The 22,460-nt window shown below is 37.3% G+C and overlaps 1 protein-coding gene across 1 annotated transcript in view; it reads left to right on the top strand.

Annotated features, from left to right (window-relative positions):
- The first annotated feature begins 725 nt into the window (after positions 1–725).
- Positions 726–22,460, top strand: part of nlgn1 (neuroligin 1) — a 377,293-nt gene continuing 355,558 nt past the window's right edge. Inside the window, exon 1 of the mRNA XM_004552939.3 lies at positions 726–757. The gene's annotated coding sequence lies outside the window, so the exon portion shown is untranslated. The remainder of the gene's footprint in view (positions 758–22,460) is intronic.

Here is a 22,460-nt window from a genome sequence, read left to right as displayed (position 1 = left end):
GACAAAATGCCCAAAATTTGCTTTATTTGAAATGCCAATGGACTTTTATGTGAATATTATCTCCTAAAAGGATTTTAGTTATTTCAGTGCACCTCCGAAAACATAAAATCCAATGGAGGCTTTGACTGTTAGACACTCGTGCATATGGACTACAAATAGACCTGAACAGAGATGAGTATAATCTTATACTGGAAGGGTTGCGGTATAACTTCTGAAGAGTGCAAAACTCCACACTGAATGTAGTTTTGTGGGTCAACATGGATGGGCTGAAGTTTAGAAGTGATATAATAATGTGAACATGAATATTGATGGGTACTGTGATGGTTATCAGAGTGGTGGGGGCAGAAATAAACTGCTTCAAAGGGTACTCTCTATCATGACTTGGAGCATAGTAGTTCTAGGAGGAGCTGCAACCCCTGACTAAATAGCCAGTGGCTCAGCCCACTCCTTGAAATAACAATTAAATATTAAGGATTAAATAAGTTAATAACAATCCTCAATCAGCCATTTAAACATAATGATAATAAGTTAACAGTGACAACATCAACACAAATATATTTAGAAAATGCCCCAACTTTTTAAATGTTTGAAATTATTAGATTCTTTAACCTCATCAAACTCGACCCCCTCCTTTATACTACACTTGGCACATCCCCTTCCAGGAACTTTACCATAAAAGGAGTCCAAAAACACCCACGCTTCTTTGGCAGTTCCTGGATTTTTGAGAGCTGGAGTCCAGGTGCAGGCTGGAGAAGAGGTGAGAAACTAGTTACACCAATCTTAAAACTTTAAGCAACTCTCTTAATGTTTCTAAAAGTAATATGGCAGCAATGTTCACAACAGTTATATTAAAGACACTGCTTAGTAGTGATGGGCAGATGAAGCCTCATGAAGCACTGAAGCTTTTCATCCAATTGGTTCACCCCAACGCGAAGCTTCTTGAAGCTTCATTTGCTCTAGCAGGACACCTACTGGACGTAAAAATATTAGTTGGCATGAATTTGAAGAGTGTGGCATTTTGCACACAGCCTGTAAATGTCAACAACAAAAGGAGTGTGTAAAACATCTATATTGTAGTGATGGCAGTATACTGTGTATATTTATACTGGCAGTATGGAAAATGATTATTTGGAAATGCCTAAAATGGAAATGATCATATACTGTGAGGTGAGGTGTGGACAGTGGTTGTGCTTTTGTAACATTGAGGCAAGGACAGTGATTAGTGTTTAGGGGACACATCATTGGTTTTTATTTAAAAACAACAGTTTCTCCACTGTGGCAGGTCGTAGGCGATTTCTTTTTTTTCCAAACTGTCTCTAACTCTCTCCAAACTGTCTCTATCTCTCACTAACCGCAACTCTCCATCAAACGCCCACATTTTGAATGGGGTCTGAGGGGTTTATATCGCTGTCATAGCTCGCGGCAACGTTCGAACCGCTTCCTGAACCAGTCACGTGGTACAGCCGGGCAGCGAGGCTTCGGACGTCATCATTTTCAGCTCCTCCCATAAATGAAGCAAGCCTCGATACGCGCTTCGCGGAAACTCCCCCTCCATTACTCGATACACGCTTCGAAGCCTCGATACAGAACGTCACATCACTACTGCTTAGAGCTCTCAGGCCTCGATGTAATCTGTCAGAAGTCAGAAAGACACAACTATTAGAGCTCACAATCACACTTACAATTCAGTTTAGCTTTATTTATATAGCAAATCACAAAAACAGTTGCCTCAAAGCAGTAAATGCAAAGTGGTGCATAAATGTATAGACTGAAAAGAGGTGAGTGACAAAGAAATGCTAATTGTGTCATGGGATGTCCCCACCAGCCTAGGCCTAATTATGCAGCATAACTAAGGAAGGAAAGTCACCTGATCCAGCACCTGATCACTTATCAAAAAAGTAAAGTTTTAAGCCTTAATCTTAAAAGCATAGAGTGTGTCTGTCTCCAAACTGAGAGCTGGTTCCACGGAAGATGAGCGTGAATGTTGAAACCCTGCCTCCCGTTTACTTTTAATATCCTAGGAACCACAAGTAAGTCTGCATTTTGAGAGCGAAGTGCTGTCCTGGGATGATATGTTACAAAGTCTTCAAGATAAGAGGGGTCTGATTATTCAAAACCTTGTATGTCAGGAGAGGGGTTTAAAATTAGATTCTAGATTTAACAGGGTGCCAATAAACATAACTAACATGGAAAAAATATGATCTTTCTAGTCTTTATCCAGTAAATAAAGATGCAGCTATTGCAGTTAGCAAACAACAATAATTTGTGGCATTCACTTTGAGGTTATTTTTCCTATTTTAAGTTATCAACTGAAACTTAACCAACCTATGACTGTCATGGATGGAAACAGTACAGCACAGTCTGTGCATATAAATCCGACTCTTACTCCATCTCCTTTGAAAACACAACGTGGATTTCCATACGTGTTTATACTAACCGCTCACTGCTGCATCCTGCATTCATTCTGTGATAATCCCCTTCAGTGCCTCTCCAGTGTCCAGTAGACTAATGATGATATAAGCCCAGAGCTTAGCGTCACACAGACCTGCACTAAGATGACCTGACTCCGATGATACGGCAGAAATATAATTCCTGTGGCTTCCATCCAGCACTTTATCTCTGAGCCACTGTTCACAAAGCACTAACTATTTTCCCCCATGGCCCCTATGTAGCTTGAATACTTTTTACATAAGTAAAACAGATTATAAATATGACTTGAAGCAACACTTAGCATGCTCTATATTTATAGTAGGGATTATGAAATGTGATGGATGCCAGTCTATAAAAATCAGAAACTTTGGGTGCCAAATTAGTGCCACAACGCTGAAATGCAGCAGTTCGAGTCTGACCAGAAGCACTTTGCTCTGTCTTCCTCCACCCTCTCTACCATTCTTCCTGACCACTTTCTAATAAATGCAAAAGGCTTTTCTGATTTAAACATTTCCTTTGAAGGATGGCTTCCAACATGGCTGCAATTTACTTTGTAAAGACTATGATCTTTAACCTTAACTTTTTCTAAAAGTACATAGTGTTGCAGATTAGCCTACCTGGCAAGTAGTGAGTAAAAATTGAAGATCAATTGGACACTGAAAATGGCCTGTGATTTACGTAGTACTTTGTTAGTCATACTGACCACTCGATACAGACTGCTGCTACACTCCATTTACATGACAGACCTCCAGAAAACCTTTTCAAATGAAGGTAATTAATCAAATTAGCCCTCTGCTGTCAAGTCAGCTGCTGCTCTTATTAATAGTAGAGAGTGTGTGTCATGTTGTGACAGGTGTGTTTGCATAGTCACATTATGATGATCTGATTTACTTCTGGGAACGAAAAGCATTTCTCGCAAATGCCGACCATTTTAAGTTGAACACAGTGTTTTATGGTTAGATTTAGACAAATAATGGTTCCAGCTAGAATTATGGCCAGAAGAAAATTAATTTAAATAATGTTAATATCACCTAAAATGATGGAAAACCAAACACCCACGGCTATTTTTTACTTGGGCAAGAATATCTGTAAAAATAGCCGTGGGTGTTTGGTGTGTGTATTAGTGGGTGGTAGTACATGTAAAATAAGAAAATTGTCTTTGTGTGTACATGCATCTTGCACATATTAAATAAGGATTTGGTAAACTGTAATAGCGAGTGACCAAAGGAGAATATCAGAGGAAGGCTCATCATTGATCACCACCATAGATTCCCTTTGGAATCAGAATCAGGTGAGTCCATGTCTCCGTGTGTACAGGGCATGGAGATGTGGCCAAAGTTAATTATCCGAGAATCCATTCTGCAAGTGTGCATGTGTGTTTATAAGAGGGTGGGTGGAGGTGTTATTGCAGCCAATGAAGCAGAAAGGTGGCTTCTAATTTGTATTCAGAAGCTGTACGGTTGGGCAGTGTGGCTCATCTCCACTTTTAGACACAGATCAAAGCAAAACAGAGTCATGTTCAAAACGTTAGAAAGGACACCAAAATAACTTGTAATAATTGCTGTGACATGGCGATATCATGAAAACACATCAGGTACTTTATCAGTGATTATTTTCAAATGTAACTGACAATCCAAAATTAAGAACATTAAAAAATAACAATTTTAAAAATATCACTATTTTACAGAAAGGCTCATTTTGATTGCTTTCAGATTTCTTCACTCCAATTCAAAACAGTTCATGGAACTATCATTGGCATATTTATGCCTTCTTTCCTCCCCGTTTTGTTGTTTTTTTCCCTCTCTTAGTGTTTGCTAATGAGTTTAGCCTCACACTTGGGATGTCGTCGTAACACTTGTCGTAAGTACACACTGGAAAATGCAATTATTCTAATTGTTTATTCTCCCATTTTCTAACTCTTGCAGCTAATGGGCTGGTACTGTATGCATTATCTGAATACCACTTTCTCGTTGTTGAAATTATTCCAATACTCCCATATGCACAATTGTAATAGCAAGCAAAATAGTATGTCATGTTCAAACTGGTGGACTGTGTAACCTTTTTATTCCTGGAGTCTTGCCTTGGGTTGATATGTATCTAGAGGGAAAAGTATTTAAGTTTATAATTATGAGATTTTCTGTTAAAACACAGAATAGAACTGATAATTTTGTTTGTTATTGCTTGAATGAACTTTATACTCTATATTGCCAAATGTATTCGCTCACCCATCCAAATCACTAAATTCAGGTGTTCCAGTCAATTCCATGGGCATAGGTGTATAAAATCAAGCACCTGGGCATACAGACTAATTCTACAAGCATTTGTAAAATAATTGTTCACTCTCAGAAGCAAATTCCAGCATGGTGCCATGCTAGGATGCTACAATCAACTGCTAGTGATATCATAACAAAGTGGAAGCGATTGAGAAACGACAGCAACTTCGACGCAACGTGTTAGGCCACGTAAAATCACAGAGTGGGGTTAGCAGATGCTGAGGTGCATAGTGTGCAGAGGTCACCAACTTTTTGCAGAGTCAATCACTTTAAATGACCTCCAAAAACAAGTGTTACCTTTATCCATATAGAGCCTAAAATTGCCCTGATATAATCATTCAAATCAACTATTCAATATTTTTTCTACTGAATGTTGTACACAGGCTTTTCACAAATGACAATACTGTGACAGTAAGTCTCTTTCTGTGGTCAACACTAGACCATTAACAAACAAAAGATCATGGCAAGTGACTATTAAAAGCCACTGACCAAAAACAGTCACAGTTAACGCAGCTGGTTAATTTATGTTTTCTTTGATGTGTGGAGATGTTGACATGTGGAGTTTAAAGGTCTTCATTTTCCAGTGGATGAGTTTTCAGCTGGTGGTATAAAGTCGTGGTACTGCTACCTTTTGCGTCAATAGTTTTACGGCATGTTTTGCAAATTACTGCGTTTTGTTCGACATCCTCCTTGTGAAATTTAAATGACAGCGAGTCTCATTCCCCCGTTTGTCTGGAACTCCCGTTTTCCCTGACTGGTAGTATAAAAACATGCATGCTCAGTGCAGTGTGGCAGGTAAAAAGATTTCTGGTTGGGAGAGTGGGGTTAATGATGCATTGGCAGCATGTTGGGGGGGGGGGGGTCACTTTGTTACATGTAGACCCCTTAATATTGCCATGGCAATTTAAACTCGATTGTTATGATAAAGCCATTTTAACCATCATACGTGGAACAACCCACAATACATCGAGTATATTCAATATATCGCCCACCCCTACCTGAGACTGCACCTGTAAAAAGCAAAAAGCACTATCAAGTTCACTGAAATTTGTCACTTGTAAAATAGTGACATGTTCACATCACTTGGAACTCTCAACAACATGTACTGTGTTTAAAAGTGCAGGCAGTCAAATCTATAACTAGAAGGGCAGGTGGTGATTACACTGGTCTAGCCATAAAAAGTGAAAACTAGACTCACTGTAGTATTACCAGAGATGGGCAGTAACGCGTTACAAGTAACGCGTTACAAGTAACGCGTTACTGTAATCTGATTACTTTTTTCGAGTAACGAGTAAAGTAAGGGATTACTATTGCAAAAACGGTAATTAGATTACCGTTACTTTCCCGTAGGAACGCTGCGTTACTGCGTTACTAAAACTGTGATTTTTTGCGAGAATGTCTCACGACGTAAGCGAGTGCGCCGTTAGTGACAACAGCTGTGTGCAGATCAACAATGGATCACATATCGATGGTGGGAGAGAGTATGCGCGTGCAGCGTTTAAAGCGTGGAAGTACTGACCTTACTTTGAGTTTGATTCCATAAAAAGTGACAAAAACATTAGCATCCGTTGTGTGTGGGAAGAAAACTTCTTTTTACAGCGAAAAAAACCCCTAAACTTCCAAGCAAGCACCGAGTGTGCTATGACGTAATGGGAAACTCACAGAGAAAGTCACGGATTCTTCAACTGACTGCGGCACACCTGCACCAGGGTAAACCTCCGCCTACCGCAGTGCTGCTTTACAGGTGAAAATAGAGCAACAGGACCGCTGAGTCTTTGACTTTATTTATGTTCTGCTGTGTTTTACTTGCATCTATTTGAAAGAGTGAGTGTAAACACAAAAAATATTTTATTTTATGTGCTGGAATGTGCAGAAAATAGGTTTAAATGTTAAACTAATTTATTCAAGTCAGAGAATGTTGCATATAATTACATTTTTGCTTGATGCATAAAGTTAAAAGATTAAAACTGATAAAACAAGTTAAAAGAGACTTTTCCATTTGATTACATTTTGTATGATGGATTATGTAGAAAAAGTAGAATTGGGCTGAAAGATCTATCGCTTTATCACCTCTTCAGGTTGTAAATCGTGTTTTTAAAAAGTAACTAAGTAACTAAGTAATTAATTACTTTTGAAAATAAGTAATCAGTAAAGTAACGGGATTACTTTTTGGGGGAAGTAATCAGTAATTAGTTACTGATTACTTTTTTCAAGTAACTTGACCAACACTGAGTATTACTGTAGATCTCACATCTCACCACTGAACGTCCGACTCGGGTACAAACTCACGCACAATGCTCTGTATGTCAGAAAAAATGCAAGCATGCTTCTGATTGCATTTCTTACCTGACACATCTTTGTAGGTCTTGTAGGATGCAGGGTCTTACACTTAAGATTACTGTGTGGCCTCTGGGGGCTTTAACCAGGCCAGACAGTAGTGTGTGTGACCTCAGGATGTGTCTTGAACAAATCGTGAGCCTGTTGAATAATAATCTTGTACAGTGATATACAATGGTAATAAACTGGTAATAAAGGAACCAACAAAATTGGAGCACAGGTCCTGGGTTTATACAAAAATACAAAAAAAAATAAAAAATCATAAAAATCCATGCAGCACCTGTTTCATAAGTATGAGCACATAATGCCTGGTTTTAATTGCTACTCATAAATTCCTTTTCTAGCAGAAATATTTATTTATATTTAATGATAATGGTTCTTTTTGTATTTTTGAAACATTTAAACCTTTTTTTTCTTTTGTTGTGGTGTTTATTTTTTTTCTGCATCTTATTTTCTCTGTCTTCAATGTTTTGTTTTGTTTTTAATAATAATTGGGAACTAAGCCATGTTTGATCAACAAGTGAAGTATTTCTACATGAAGACATGTAGAAATGTAACGGTCTCTTTATCTATTCTGTATTTATTTATTTTTTTGCCCATTATTTGGGTTCTAAAGTAAAACGAAACAACTTTAAGAACTGGCCTCAGTTTTTTAACAAGTCACTGTATAAATTAGTAAAGGTATTTATAGAATGTGAGATGCCTTACTTGACTTAGCTTCTTCATGGGGATAAACTATCAAATATATGGTTAGAAAATATCTGGTACATTTTAAAACTGGATATTGGTAAATTGAAAGTGTAATCAAAAGTCATGCCAAAGGTTTTTGTTTTTTAAAAAAAAATAAAAGTAGGACAAAAAGTAGCCTTGCAGTTATTCTAAGACGTTTTCGCCACAAAAAACTCCATGTTTGTTCGCAGTTCAGGAAATAAAACAGTCTTCACCTCCACAACCCTATCTCCTTAATAGATACTGGTTTCTTTCTTCCTTTTACAATATCTTTCAGCTTTCAGACAGGCAGGAAAGGGTCTGCAGCATTAATGGAAACTTGAAAACATCGACCACAGCTTTTTGAAGTGCAGCAGAGAGCCTGTTCTCCTTCCTCTTCTCTGCTTTTTCCTTTTTGCTGCTGCTGGTGAACTGATGAATGTTACATTTGGTTACTGGACACACCCGCCTCCTAATCATCTAGTCAGTGCAAGAACTCTCTGGCTTGTTTGAAAGTGTTACTTCCCATCACCTATTCTCCTCTCACCTGAAAATTTATTCAGAACTGATGAGTGCTGGTTTATAGACTAGTAACATAACCCTCGCACCTTTTTACTTTCCTTCTTTTGTTACAGTCAGTACACTGTGACCCTAGTGAGTACCAAAAATAACTAATAACTATTAACTCATAATGTAAATTCCTGTATATGTGATTGTGTATTATTTTATGTGTATGTTATATTCTAATTATGCAAAATCTGTTCTAAACCCCAAACTGTCCCTGATATAATTGACTCTTAGACCTGCAGTTGTTCTCATTCTCAGTCCCTTTCTTCTTCTGCATCCCTATAAATTTGGCCTCTCCCTTCTTCTACAATACAATTTTTACCAACACTATTTATATTTTTATCCATCCTGATGTTTCTTATTGTGATTTTTTTTTTTTTTTTTTTTTTTAGTTCACTATTGCCATCATTAGGCACATATCTACTAAATGCTGTGAATATATACATGTGTGTTGTAAATGTGTATAGGTGCTGTTAGCTTGGACAATGCGTTGGGTCAAGTGTACTTCCCTCCCACCTGTTTATGTTTGTTTATAGGCACTAGAACAGGCAAGTATTTGACTTGGAGGTCTTTCTTTTTACCTTTCAATGTCAGATAAATGACGCAGGAGGACATTTCTTGCACACAAAAGCACCCTGCTGACTTTTATTGTTGCACCTAAAGTTGATTAAATATTTTATACTGACAAACACACTATTAGATTTTCTATTATTAAACCTTCTAACTATCCTTGCAGTGCATTTTAACTGAAGTCTTGTTCAGGGTAGATTGATGTGATTTTCACAGCTTTGTCTTTAATGTCTTCAGTGTCCTCTTGCACAAGGCAATGGACCATGAACATGCCCGGATCATTTAGAGACTCCTAGGCACAAATGTTTGATGGGCCCTAGCCAGCTTTCTCCCCCCTTCCTTCAGTATCTGACAGATAGAGAGACCGTACTGTACCCAAATAACAAAAAACAAAAATAACAGGCACAATGCAATGTCACTAAAACCGTACCGTATATAAAAACGTTTTAAGTTGAAGATGCCAGACACTTTTCAAAGTGTGTGTGCATGTGTTTTTGCATACACAGTTGTTGCTGTCTTTTCTCCCCCCTCTCTCTCTCTCTCTCCCTCTCTGTTTTCCGGCTGATTTTTCCTCCTTTCAGCACCTCTTCACAGTCCCTCTCCCAGATGAGTGCTGAAACAATAATGAAGTAGAGTCCTGAGAGCTTTTATCTAGAAACCACTTTTGTGTCCGCTTATAAAAGGAATAAACTTTTTTTTCTTTGTCAGAAACAAATATTAAATAAATAATCTATTACAGCTAAAGCAGAACTATTTTACGGGATACTCTCTTCTTCACTTGTAAGGTGTACAGCAGGCTTTGTACTAGTGAGGACAGCCTGGCTCCTTCATTTAGATCCAGTCAAACTTTAGGTCATAAATATAGAATAAATCAAAATATCCTTTGTCCCTCATTGGGGAAATTCATGTGTTCCTGACAGGCAGATTGAGCATGCAAAAGCACACAAAAGTAAACTTTTTTTTTTTTTTTTAAAGAAAAGAAACAAGAGACTGTTTTTTTTTTTTTTGTTTTTTTTGTTTTGTTTTTTTTAAACACAAAATGAAACCTTTCATTTGCAAAATTAACTATCCCTCGAGTACTTTTTGCAGGTTTCTGTGACAACAGTTATGTCTATAGGTCTTTGGTGAGGTTCCAAAACATTCATCACCTCCTTCTCTCTTCTTCCTGCCAGAACCTCGGAACCTGGAATCTTGTTGTGCAAGTTGTAAATAAAGCTCAGTGGACTTCATAGTTTTACTTTTATTCTGCTTGACAGTATGATTTGCAGAATCTTACCCAGCTATGCAAAACTATGTCCAGTTGGAACATTTTGTATAATGCAAATAATGATTTACATTAATATGCTTTTCAAATCTCACAAACCCATATTTAAAAAAAAGTTTTGATGAGGAAAAAAATTGGATGGAAAAGTAAGTGTAACTGAAAAGAAACAATCGGTAGAACATTTGGTAAATTATTATGTTAATAAGCAACAGGTCATTGTTATACATATCGGGTATAAAAATAGCCTCTTAGAGAGGGAGAAGTTCACCAATCTGCAAAAGAACCCAAAAAACTACCACTGCAAAGAATATTGTTCCTCAGTTTAAAAATACTAAGACATTTAGTCTCTTGTCATCTACTATGCATAATATCATCAAATGATACACTAGGGTCTTGTGCATTAAGGTCAAAGCCAAAAATCTATATTGGCAGCACTGCATTAAAAACAGGCACGTTGATTGACTCAGGAGCATCTATCAATACATGTTGATGTGCCATTCAGATTGCATGATCCAAAAACTGGCCTTCCAGCACTGAAACCCCGCGTCTCTGATGATATGACGGTGCATCAGTGAATTTAGTGGCTTGCACATGTGGAAAGGTATCATCAGTACTGAAAGAGAGAGATAGATAGATAGATAGATAGATAGATAGATTTTTTTACCAAAAAACAAACCAAAAAGAGAAATTGTCTTGTGGATCAGCAGGAAAAAAATGTGCATTTTCATACCTGATTTATAATTTTGGTAACTTATTAAATAAAAATATACAAAAAAGTTTTGAGATGTTCTCATCTTACAATTTATACTGCAGAATGTGTTAAAATTACTTACTGTATTTCACTGAAAATACACCTACATTTCAGAATTTTTTTGATTCTTAACATTTTCAAAATGCTCAGGCTTGCCCTGATTGTCGTCTCTTCTTTTTTCTTCCCCTTGGATATTATCATTTTTTAATCAAATTAAAAATGCTTTGTTTATTGCTGAGACAGTAGTTGATTAAACACAGAAGTTTTTTCTGTAATTTTCTGTAATATCAGAGACAAAACATACACTACCCCTTCACAAAGTGCGGTTTGTACATCTGCTCTGATATAGACTCAGTATTGGCTTTATAACCCAGTTCCCCTTATGGGTAGTTGGTTTTGAACAGCACTTATTGTGGGCCATCCTCCATATGAATATACAAGTAGAGTGAACATGTGTATGGAGAACATGTAGGGGCTGTATAGGAATTGGGAAGACATATTATACAAGCAGGTGATTAACTATAGTTTGTACAGATTAACTGTATAGTTTAACTTACTGTGGGTGTCGAGATTATATTCCATGATGATTAAAGCCCTTCTGGTTTTGTAAATATGAGGAAAACAATGCGTATGCATATTTCTGAATACCTATGCCTGGGTGTTCCTAATTATTTGTATGTTGCAAATTGGCCATCTTTGCAGTACTTTATTGAACACGACATTGACAAAACAAAACAGCAGTACAATTAATTTGTTTTTCTCTGTAAATGGGCAACAGCAAAAGGCCAGAGAGGCAACATGGTTACAAAAGAACAAAGCACAGGTGCCAACACTGAAGGAAAGAAAAAGTGAAGTTAAAAAAAGACATTCAGGAAAAGCAAGGGGGAACTGTGACAGCAGATACTAACAGAGACTTTTAAAGACAAGGATTCATGGTGCATGCTGTTGCAGAGGAACTTTAAATATAAATTCTGCACTGAAATAAAAGATTGACTCGCACAATGACGTGTAGCCAGATGAAGATGTTTCACCTGAAGTGTCAGTTCAATTAAATTTGATATCCCGATTCCACACGATTCCCTTTGTCCTATTAAAATTGGACTTCCCAGCCAATTTGAAGAAGTGTTAGTGGACACTGAAAAGAATCTTTATTTTTCATGCAAGTTCTCTGTAATTACATGTCACATGTGTTGTATGTGTTGTTTTTGACAGTACAAAAAAAGGTACAGTTTGCGTCATAACCTTCTCTGTAGGTACACAAGGACTTTTTCAGAGGTAAGAAAATTGCCTGTTATTTTTCAGTTGTAGTATTTTATTTATAATAAAGTAATACTTATACTTATGAGTGCTGAAGTCTGTTTGAATGCAAGAACACAATAGCTATGATCAAAGAAAGTATGATGTTTCTAAGTTCATGCAATAATTAAAAAGTTTGACCAAAAAAAAAAAGGGTGCAAGTATGCACTTATGTCAACAACATATGTTGTATGTATTAGCAATATACTTATCTGGGACTGAGCTTTTGACCAGATGTTAAATGTACACTCATGGGTTACGCCAGCAAACCAAAGTTAATGTGGTCACTGGTTACGATGTATATTGGCGAGGCACAAACAAATGGATGGACAAAGGTGACCATGGAACCTTCTTGTCACAGGGAGATAATTAATACCTCTCAGTTTAGTCCATTAGCAGAAAAAACAAAACAAAAAAGTACAGCACAAACAAAACGGCAAGAAGAAAAATATGGCTTGTTTTCTGTCTATTTAAGACTCTTGCTGCTTGGCTTTTGCAAATTCAGTGTAAATTCTAATTAGTAAAAAGAAAACATTGGTTGTCCAAAAAAACCCACCAAAACTACAAAAACCAAGTGGAATAGTACTTCTGTGTTGTATTTACAATGTAGTTTTTTTTAGTTTCCTTACACTTACAGATGATAGAATTAGTACGGCCTTTTGCGCACAGAAACAAAATGATCCCACAAAAACTAGCAGGATCAAAACTACTGGGATTGCTGATGCCAATAGTCAGTTGTGTACCCTCTTTCCTGGCTAACAACCTGCAGTCAATTGCTGTAGTTTTCAACAAGTCTCGCACGTGTCTCCTGAGCAATCTCAGCTCATTCTAGTTTGGTGAATCACTCAAACCCTTCTGGATTTGATGGTCTTCTGACATATGCTTTGGGTTGTTGCGGTGTTGGAAGCCAAAGGGAATTCCAAGACCCAGTTTTGCTGCTGACTGCTTGAGGTTTTCTGTCACATATCCTTCATATAGCCTTCTTTTGTCATGATTGCTTCCACTTTGAACATCACAACAACTATAATACTCTCAACATCCTGTTTCATTGTGGGCTAGTACGATTTTTCCTTTTCTCTCCAAACATAATCAGCACCTTTAATAGCAGAAACGCTCTAGTTTCATCTCATCTGAAGGACACGCTTCCAGGTTGTCCTTACCATACTTCTGTCTGGCCTCAAGGTATCTTTTCTGTAGAGGTGTCTTTTTTTTTTTTTCTTGGTCTGCAACCTTGCAATCCATTCCTGTGCATGGTTTAACCCTTTAAAACCGGTCAGAGTGGGCACGCTCCGTTTTGCTTAACTATTTTTAAATCCCTGTAGAACCGGAACCACGTACGCTAGCACAATTTTTTTTGCAAAACCGAAGGAGCTTGTCCTAAGTCACGGTTTACTTAAACATGGCTTTGCAAAAACTGCATAAAAAGCACTTGCAGCAACAAAAACAATGTTCCAGAAAAACGCTTTGCCGATCTGATCATCTGTTCGTAACATTTGCTACGTTGGAATAGACGTCAGCGCGAACTATCACGTGTCCACCATTACTTGGCCGAAGCCGGAAATGACGCCATTTCCGCGGAAAATGTAGGTTGTTTTTTTTTGGTTTTTTTTGTTTTTTACCTTCGGGGCCTTATAAGCCTATACTGGTGTTTTTAAAAGTGATGTTTGACTTCATGCTTTTCTGAATAGTTTCTGGGATGCTTAGAACTCAAATTTACTGACGAAAAAAGTTTATTTTGATGCACATGCTGTTTTTTTTGCAAATTTGCATTATAATATTTAATTTTGTTTTTTCAGCAGTACATAAAAAACCTCTTAAATTTCTCTAACTAGAAATATATGTTATAAAACCAAAACAATTTTCAATTTTTTATAGTTTATTGCTCTTTTTTGCAATTTATGTAGTTACTATAGACTTAATGCATACATATTATCAAAATTTGGGCTATAACGGTTATATTGATGTATGGCAACTTGAAATGCTCCCAAAAATGGCACTACAGCATGTAAAAATATAAACATAACTCTGGTGGACTTGGTTCTATGGTAGGTCTTCAAGGGTTAATTGATTGTCTACTCTGAGACTGCATTTCCCAACTTGACTAAGCAAATATGAATAGTTCTTATGTAGCGCTTTTATACTCTGAGCATTCAAAGCAATTTACACAACTTGCCTCATTCATTCATCCATACAAGCACTTTTTTCTGTGCTCTCTCTTTCTTTCCAAGTTTTAACATGTAGTAAGAGGAATAATAGCAGAAAATTTCACTGAGGGGAAAAAAAGTTGGTTTGTTAAAATTAGATGAAAATTAACAAGTATTTAAGATGAATTTCTAGGGGTTTTAATGCACATCAGCTCATCACATTATAGGCACTGTAAAGTAGTGCAGTGTTATGCAGTAGAGAAGAAAGACAAACCTTGCTGCAGTATTCTGTAGGTAGCATATATAGTTAGTATGCAGGTAATGTCGAGGCTCAGTGTGTCCATTGTCAACACTTTACCCAAGGGACAGAGCTGTAACTCTAGGTTGCCCTGATGTGACAGACTTCTTGTGATTTGGAGAAGTTGTACAGGTCATAGCCTTGCTGTCAGGAAGGAGGAAGACACGGTGGAGAAAGACAAGAATGGAGAGGAAGTCAGCAGCAAGGCAGGCTGATTTGCTTTCACAGAAAGTAATGTGTGAGGGGGTTAGAGTTCTGCTGCATCTTGAAGAGATTTAGAGTAGACAAATTGAGAATCGGTAAAATTGGAGTAGAGTTAATATGAGTGAGACTAATGGATAAGGACTAAGAAAATAAACAGTGGCTAGTTTCTTTAAGCTGAAGATGCAGATCAGCTAGAACTTTGTGAAACAGAAGTAGACTAGGACCTCAAAGAGGACGTTTCACACAAACTTTCCCTGTCATTATCCTTTCTTCACTTAATCGGCAACCAACAATGCTACAAACAACTTTTGTAAGTAGTACAAAGTACTTTTGTACGACTACTTGATACGTGTGGTTTTGGATTTGAGAGAAAGGGAGATCAGTAATATCGCTGATCACTTGTCTGCCAGGACTTGTCACTTACCTCTGGAGTCCCAAAAGCTTTGCTCCAGATGTGCACTTCATGGGCTCATTGTCATGCTGAAAAACTAAGCAATCCTCAGTTGGGCAACTTTCCAGAGTATTTTCCATAGTTAAAAAAAAATCTAATTTTAAAGATTTATTTAGTAGTTTAAATTCATCACTAAGACCAAAACATCTATTGCCATTGATTATCAGTCTAGTTCTTCTGTAATTTCACTTACCACACCATGTTCTCCCTGTTTTTGACTTACAGCTTCTTGACAGCTACCTTTCCACTATGACCAGATCTGATGTGGTTTCAGTGAACCATAGATTCATCAACTTAAGGGCCAAATGCAGATCTCTCAAGTCGTGTGTCAGGTTTTCGCTAGACTTTTTCCTTTTTGTTAAGGATGTTATTTTAAGATGATGTTTAGTTTTTAGGCCTGATGCTTCTTTTGTCCTCCATTTGTCTAGTGTCCTCCTAGGACACACTGCATATCATGGTGTGATATGCCACATTTTTGACTAACAGCTCTTTGGTTTGTGCAAAAAATTGTACATTATTCTTGTCAATTTTTTAAAAAAAAATATTCAGATAAGGTAATTTTTGTGGCATAGTCTGCCAGCACCTGATGACTGAGAACCTGCACAGAAATCTACTACAGTATAAATAGTTTACTATACTCCTGTTTCAGGTGTATAGTATTCCTTAGCTCCTTGTTTTCTCTGTTTAATGTAGTCTTTCATAGATTATTATTCACCTCAACAACAGGAAAAGTAAAACATTGTAGAAATCACATGCACACATTATCCATGCAAAGAAAGCAAATGCTCAAAATACAATTCATTGCATGAAGCATATCTATCCATGTACTGTATCACATTATTCACATAATATGAGATTCTGTGAAGTTATGCAGCATCTTTATTAACAATGTTGACCTTTAATCTGAGCAGACTTGCTTGCATATTGCAAATTTGTTCATATTACAGTTTATGAGCATACAAATGTGACTCATTTATAGCAGAGAAAGCTTAAAAAAGTGTGAAAAGCTCAAGCAGTAGTGCTCCTTGAGCTATCATGGTTTGTATTTGTATACCTCAGCCCCAACATTTACATATTAAAGCCTCCTGTAAGCCAGAGGGCAGAAGGGTGAACTGCCAGTGGAAAATCTCTGTGCTGGCTCCAAATTCCTGTCAAGAGTCATTAACCTGCAATTCCACAGCAATTTACAGGGATGCTTATCAGGAAAATCCTACTCTTCTTGCAGTGTTCATGGTTTTAGTCACCTGGCAAATTTAGCAATGTTTCTGTATCATCCATTTAATAAGGTACATTGGTTTTTCTTTCTTTTAAAATAGTTCCATCCCGTCCTTTTTGGATGTCTAATCTTAACTGTAAAACCTAATGCCTTCTCACAGTTTTAAACTGTGAGCAGAACTGAAACATTTCTTTGAATATAACTAAAATAAATAAAGTTAAGGTACAAGATTAGTAAACATAACAAATGCAGAAGAAAAGCCATGTCTACTTAGCCCAGTGAGAACCAAAAACCTGAAGCCTACATTAATCTAAAACATGTATTTTATTGCTGTAGGGGACACTCTACGTTCACTTGTTATACTTTAGCTATAAGCACATAGACTTTGCAAATTTAATTTGCTGGGTGCTCCAGTCATTTTATTCAATTAAATGTACCTGAGACAGTTACTTTTCACAACCACGTAGCTTTACATATCCTTGAAAGTGTCTGAGGGAAATCTTTGAAGCTTTAAATAGAAAAGAAGTTATGGAACATCCATTGAGTCTTCCTTTCTCTATTTTTACCTTTCATTTTATCAGAGATGTCTCACCTTGCTCCCTGTTGCAGTTTGAGTGGATCATCTGGGAGAGTGGTCAGTTCCTGTTTACTTTGACTCCTACGGAAGTTTCAGGGTCAACCATTAATATGCTTAAAAGTGGTTTAGCCCCAGGTAAAGAATATCGAAGTAAGATTCAACAAAAGTAGCAGAGATAAGTCAGAGCCAAGGACAAACAGATTGGTACAGATGCCAGAGAAGGAGAATATTAGATTATCTGTAAATGTGAATTCTCCATCCGACATTTGACGGTGGCTGAAAACAGATCCATATTTTGCTGGAGGGAAGTGCAACACACACACAAAAACTATTAAAAGGTCTTTAAAAAGATGGAAACTTCATTATTCCGGAGCTACTACTAGATCCAGCGAGGCACGCATTTACAAGTGCAGTCACACAAATGCTCACCAAGGCACACACACAAGTGGCAGTGGCAAGCCTAGGAACATGATGCTGACGAAGTAACGCGAAAGACACTCTGTATGTTTTTGATTGGAAAGAGAGACAAAGATTACTGTGGTGGTACCAGCTATCTGCCTCTAATTTTACCATAGATACCTTTGATCCCCTGGCATCTGACACAGTTAAATGATGGCATTATATCTTAATAATGTACACTACTGTGCAAAATCATTTCTATGTACAGGGTGCATCGAAAAGAATCATTTTTTTGAAATAAAGCCTATATAAATTTTTAAATACATGGCTGAATATCAAGTTTTACATGCAAAACTCCACACGATAGTCAAACCTATCCCAATCACAACTGCTGCTATTGTTATGCTAGCTACCGAGAACCACATGAAATTCACAAATCCCCTTTTTCGTAACGGTACGTGTTCTGATTGTTACTGAATGTTACAGAGTCAAAGTACTACAAGGTGTATCAAAAATAATCATCTGATTTCAGACCTTCTTGTAATTTTTAAAGTGATCTTGAGAAATAGTTCTCCAGGATTCTCTTTTGTTCATTCTCTTTGGACATTGGCTGCTTTTCCATTCATTTTCAGTCAAGTCCTGATATCTGACTATTTTTTGATTTTTTTTTTTTAACTTGTTTGTTACACCACTTAACACTGTATGAATTATTCAAACACAGAAAAGGATGAACCAGATTTGTACTTATACAAAGGAGGCAACTTGGCAAAGAAAGTAAATCAAATTCTCTTTTTTGTTACTTGTAACCAGTCGCAAAAAAACAAAAAAACATGGCAAATGCTAGAATTAGGGGTGCAACGATACACAAAATTCACGGTTCGGTTCGGTTCGATACTTTGGTGTCACGGTTCAATATTTTTTCGATACAAAAACAATGTTCATGCCTTTTTAATTTGTCATTTATTAAATTTTCACGGCACATTTAGCACCAAATCTCTGTGCGTTCATCATTTGTTTGAAGCCAGCTCACCTCCTGCAACCACTTTTCCGAGAATACGTGCTTCTTTTGTGGTTCGGACTCCTTCTGACATTTCTTTGGAGGTGGAGGAACACCACAGTAGCTTAAAGGAGCTTCTTTGGCATCTTTAAGAGTTCTAAACAAATGTCTGTCCTCCTCCTGAAAATCTTATGTACGCAAACACGCGTTGCAACTTATCTTGTGTGTGTTATTTATTTTGACAGCGAATGCGCACCTGCGGACCACTTATTTGCAGCCCTGGTTATTTAGCTTGTCATATCGCACCCACAGAAATTCTTTTGTCCATGAAACCATAAAGCTGCACTTTCTTTTTGCCTTACAGTCTGATTTGTCATAACTTTTCCGTTTTGTGGTAAGCTTTTCTTTGGCTGTCACTTTTTCACCCTGACCTGTCTTATTTGGCTCAGCAGAACTAAAATATATATCCTTGCTGCTGCTTTTACACACGCACTCACATAACGCTCAGCGATTCTCTGCGCGATCAACCTCTCATATGTTTAAGCTTGCTGCGGGAGAGTTCACTTGTCATGTTGACAGTGGCTCACCGATGCCAATGACATAATTACCCAGCGACATTTCTGAAAGAATGCAAAAGCATTGACATATATTTTTCCTTCCTACGATAGGCCGACGGGCAGGGCAGAGATAGATTTTGGTAGCCCGACTGGAAAAATCGCTAGCCCCGGGACGTCGGGCTAGCGATTTTGCGAGCCCTGTATCTGATTGAGGAATCACTCATCTTTGAAATTCAATGGTATTTTTAAAGCAGCAATTTTACTCTGCACTGTTACTAAAGCTTTAATTATTAACTAGCATATTTGGCAGAATTAATGTAAAATATATAAACCAGTAAATAAATTACTGTGTGAGTTATATTGAATTAGTCCCAGCTCCATCACTGAAGTGTTGTACACTTGATTCAATAATTATATCGAGTTTAAAGTTAATGTCATTAGCTGTAGTTACAAATTAATATTAACTGTCCACGGATTTAGTTCCAAGGAGCTATACGTTACCTATAGCTAACTATTAACCACTGAGGGTTGAGCCATTCCTAAGTGCACCTACTGTAACTAGTAATATATTTGAACCTAGTTATTTATTAAAGCGAAGTCTTATTAATCTAGATTACATCAATAATGATCGGCTCAGCAGAAGATAAACTTAACATTTTATTTATTAATGAAAATTTCAAATAAAAACTGCTTCTGGCCTTTATGGATATTTTCTTTTGCAGACATGCTTGTCACTGTAGTGAGCCCAGGGAAATTGCAAAAAGCTAAGTTGCAGATTGATATTAGGTGAGGTGTCACTCATAAAAAGGAGCAACAGTTCATAATAGCTGAGCACCAAACTTCCATGCCTATCTATGCAACAGTTTCCCACACAGATTTCTAATATAAAAGTCAGCTTAAAGTGATAAACCTATCTGTTGCATCACCCCTTTTCACTTTTACACTCGCACAGCAAATTCTACTCGATTGCCATTTTACCTATTTGGTTACTCTCTCATTTGTATTTATTAATTTCAGTACTTTCTTTTCACTTCAAAAACTATTGCAAATATAAAGTTGGTCAATAATCATCCAAGTTTTCTTGCTTGGCTTAAAAAACTTCTTGCCATCTCATCACACATCTACTATTCAAATAGCTTAATTTTACCTCAGTTCTGTAGCTTCCTGCTTTTCCTATTAGGGCGTCCAGGTTGCTAATTACCCATTTGGCTTCCTGCCAAATTCATTTGTGATTCAAAATATTCAAGAGCTAACCGTTTGGGAAATCTAAACACCCCGATGTGCTTAGACCACCAACTTTAGAATGGATAGCTATAGTGACTAAGTTTTAGGGCTTTCGAACACATAAATGCTTCTCCAATGAATGATGTACCCACTTTCTCATGGTATCTTCATCACCATCATCAGCCCTTGACTGGGTTATACATTTTAAGCTCCTAAGGAATATGTAAAATATGATTTAACTTGTTAAAACATACAAAGTTAAGATTTGAAAAAAAAAAAAGAAAACTTTTGATTTTGCATTAAAAAGTTCTTAACACTTTTTATATGCCAGCAATTTTCTGCTTATAATGAGCCACACTAGAGAAGGAGTGAACTCTTTCAGGAGAGGTAGATGTTGCCTGACTCAGTTTGAGATTTTATGTAAATGTAAGTAGCGAAAGTGGGATTGTTCAAGGGTCTTTCTGTGGCATTGTTTGTAGTCCACAACTTAATTGTTTCAGTCATTTTGACAAAGCATCCAGAAATCAGCTCAAAGACTGAAGATGTGGTCACATGCTGCCACAAACAGAAAGGCAAAGCCTTAAACTGTCAAGGCTCTCTTCAAGGCTCCGTCTGTCGCAGTCTACATCACAAAAATTCACTGTTTTACTACAGTTTGACAGCACATTCCTGTGAGGAGCACAAATCCGAACACTTAAATATCATCCCACACACATACTGCTGGAGATACACATATCTCTGTATGTGTATCTCTTGATGAAAAGAAGTGGCAGGATTTTGGAGAGTGTAAACAGAAAGTGTAGTGTACTGTAGCGTGAGTTTCTGTCCCCTCAAGGGATGTGTTGTACAGCTGGCTGCTTCCTCTGTTATCGGTTTGTGTCTGTGTGTGTGCGTGTGTGTCACTTGTGAGACAGTTGATGAATGTATGTCATGTCATTTCAAGGTAGAAGCTAAATGGCCTAAGTGGTGGTGTGTCCATCACTCTTCGGTTAGCACCTGCTGACAGTAAGAGACACTTTCACTTAGACACGTCACGCATTATGTGTGATCAAAGTCTGTGTGGAGCAGAGGTAATCAACACTGTAAAGTATATATGTGGCTGTCAGAATGTATGAGTGAAGAAAACTCATGGAAAAAGACAAAGAGGAAGTCCACTTTCTAGCTTAGCTGGTGCCAGCAAAATAAGCTGTGAACATGGTACAGTTATATTATGAGGTTCATTTAGCTCAGGTGAATCAGTTGCCAGTAAAATGTTGCATGTCTGCTTAAATTAAAGTATTCCTACATTTATTTTGTCCTATTAGTGAAGAAGAGCATATAAACAAATAATTATTTAAAATCAGTAACAGGCCTACTAGCAACTTATTTATACTGTTCTGCTTTAAAACCTGTTAAGTGGCTTTAAAATGCCTTCTGGCCATCAAGAAATGAACAAAAACCACATTTACAAACAGAACTTGATTTCAAGCAGATTGAGTAACTTCTACTATCAATTTACTGGTATGCTAAAAAGCTTAACCCTAACGTGTACTGAACAAGGCACCAGTTTAGTGCAGAGCCAGTGAAAACCAGTGCAAGGATATGTTACTGAGTTCAGGTGCTTGTAAAGAAATGAAAAGAATGATGCAGCCTTTGTCATCAGAAATACTACTCGGCTGAAAACCTTTACCAGACATGGACTTGAATGTTTGAATAAATGTAATTTGTTCATTTTCTTTGTCCATCTGACTGTTTGTTAGCAGTCTGGTGTCCACAGTTAACAAGATATCATTTTCAAATTTTGAATCTGAATCCTTTATCATCCGCAACTGAAAATAGTTGTGGATGATTACTATATCTTTCTAATGTGACGTTGTTGTCCCTGGCTCTCTTTCTCTGTCTCTCCCTCCCGCTCTGTTCCTGTGCTACAGCGAGTGTAACTACCGCCCCTCCCCTCTCTTCCCAGCGCAAGCACAAGCCTCGCGTGCGGAGTGAAGCGAAAAAAAAGTGCAAGAGAGAGTGAGAGAAGGGGGGGAAAAAAAAACCTCACGGCTCGCAATAAGGAGCCAGCTCGCGTCGTTCACGTTAAAGATCCGGCTCTAAGAGCCATTTTGTTCGCGACCGACACATCACTACTAAGCATTTGACCTTGACCTTCATTGGTAGCACCCAAGGTCAAAGTTGACCTTGAAATTTTTTTTAAAAAAAAACCAAAATA

Source organism: Maylandia zebra, linkage group LG23 (genome assembly GCF_041146795.1).
Source record: "Maylandia zebra isolate NMK-2024a linkage group LG23, Mzebra_GT3a, whole genome shotgun sequence".
NCBI lineage: Eukaryota > Metazoa > Chordata > Actinopteri > Cichliformes > Cichlidae > Maylandia > Maylandia zebra.
Note: the sequence above shows the minus strand (reverse complement) of the source record. Positions and strands in the feature narration are given on the sequence as shown.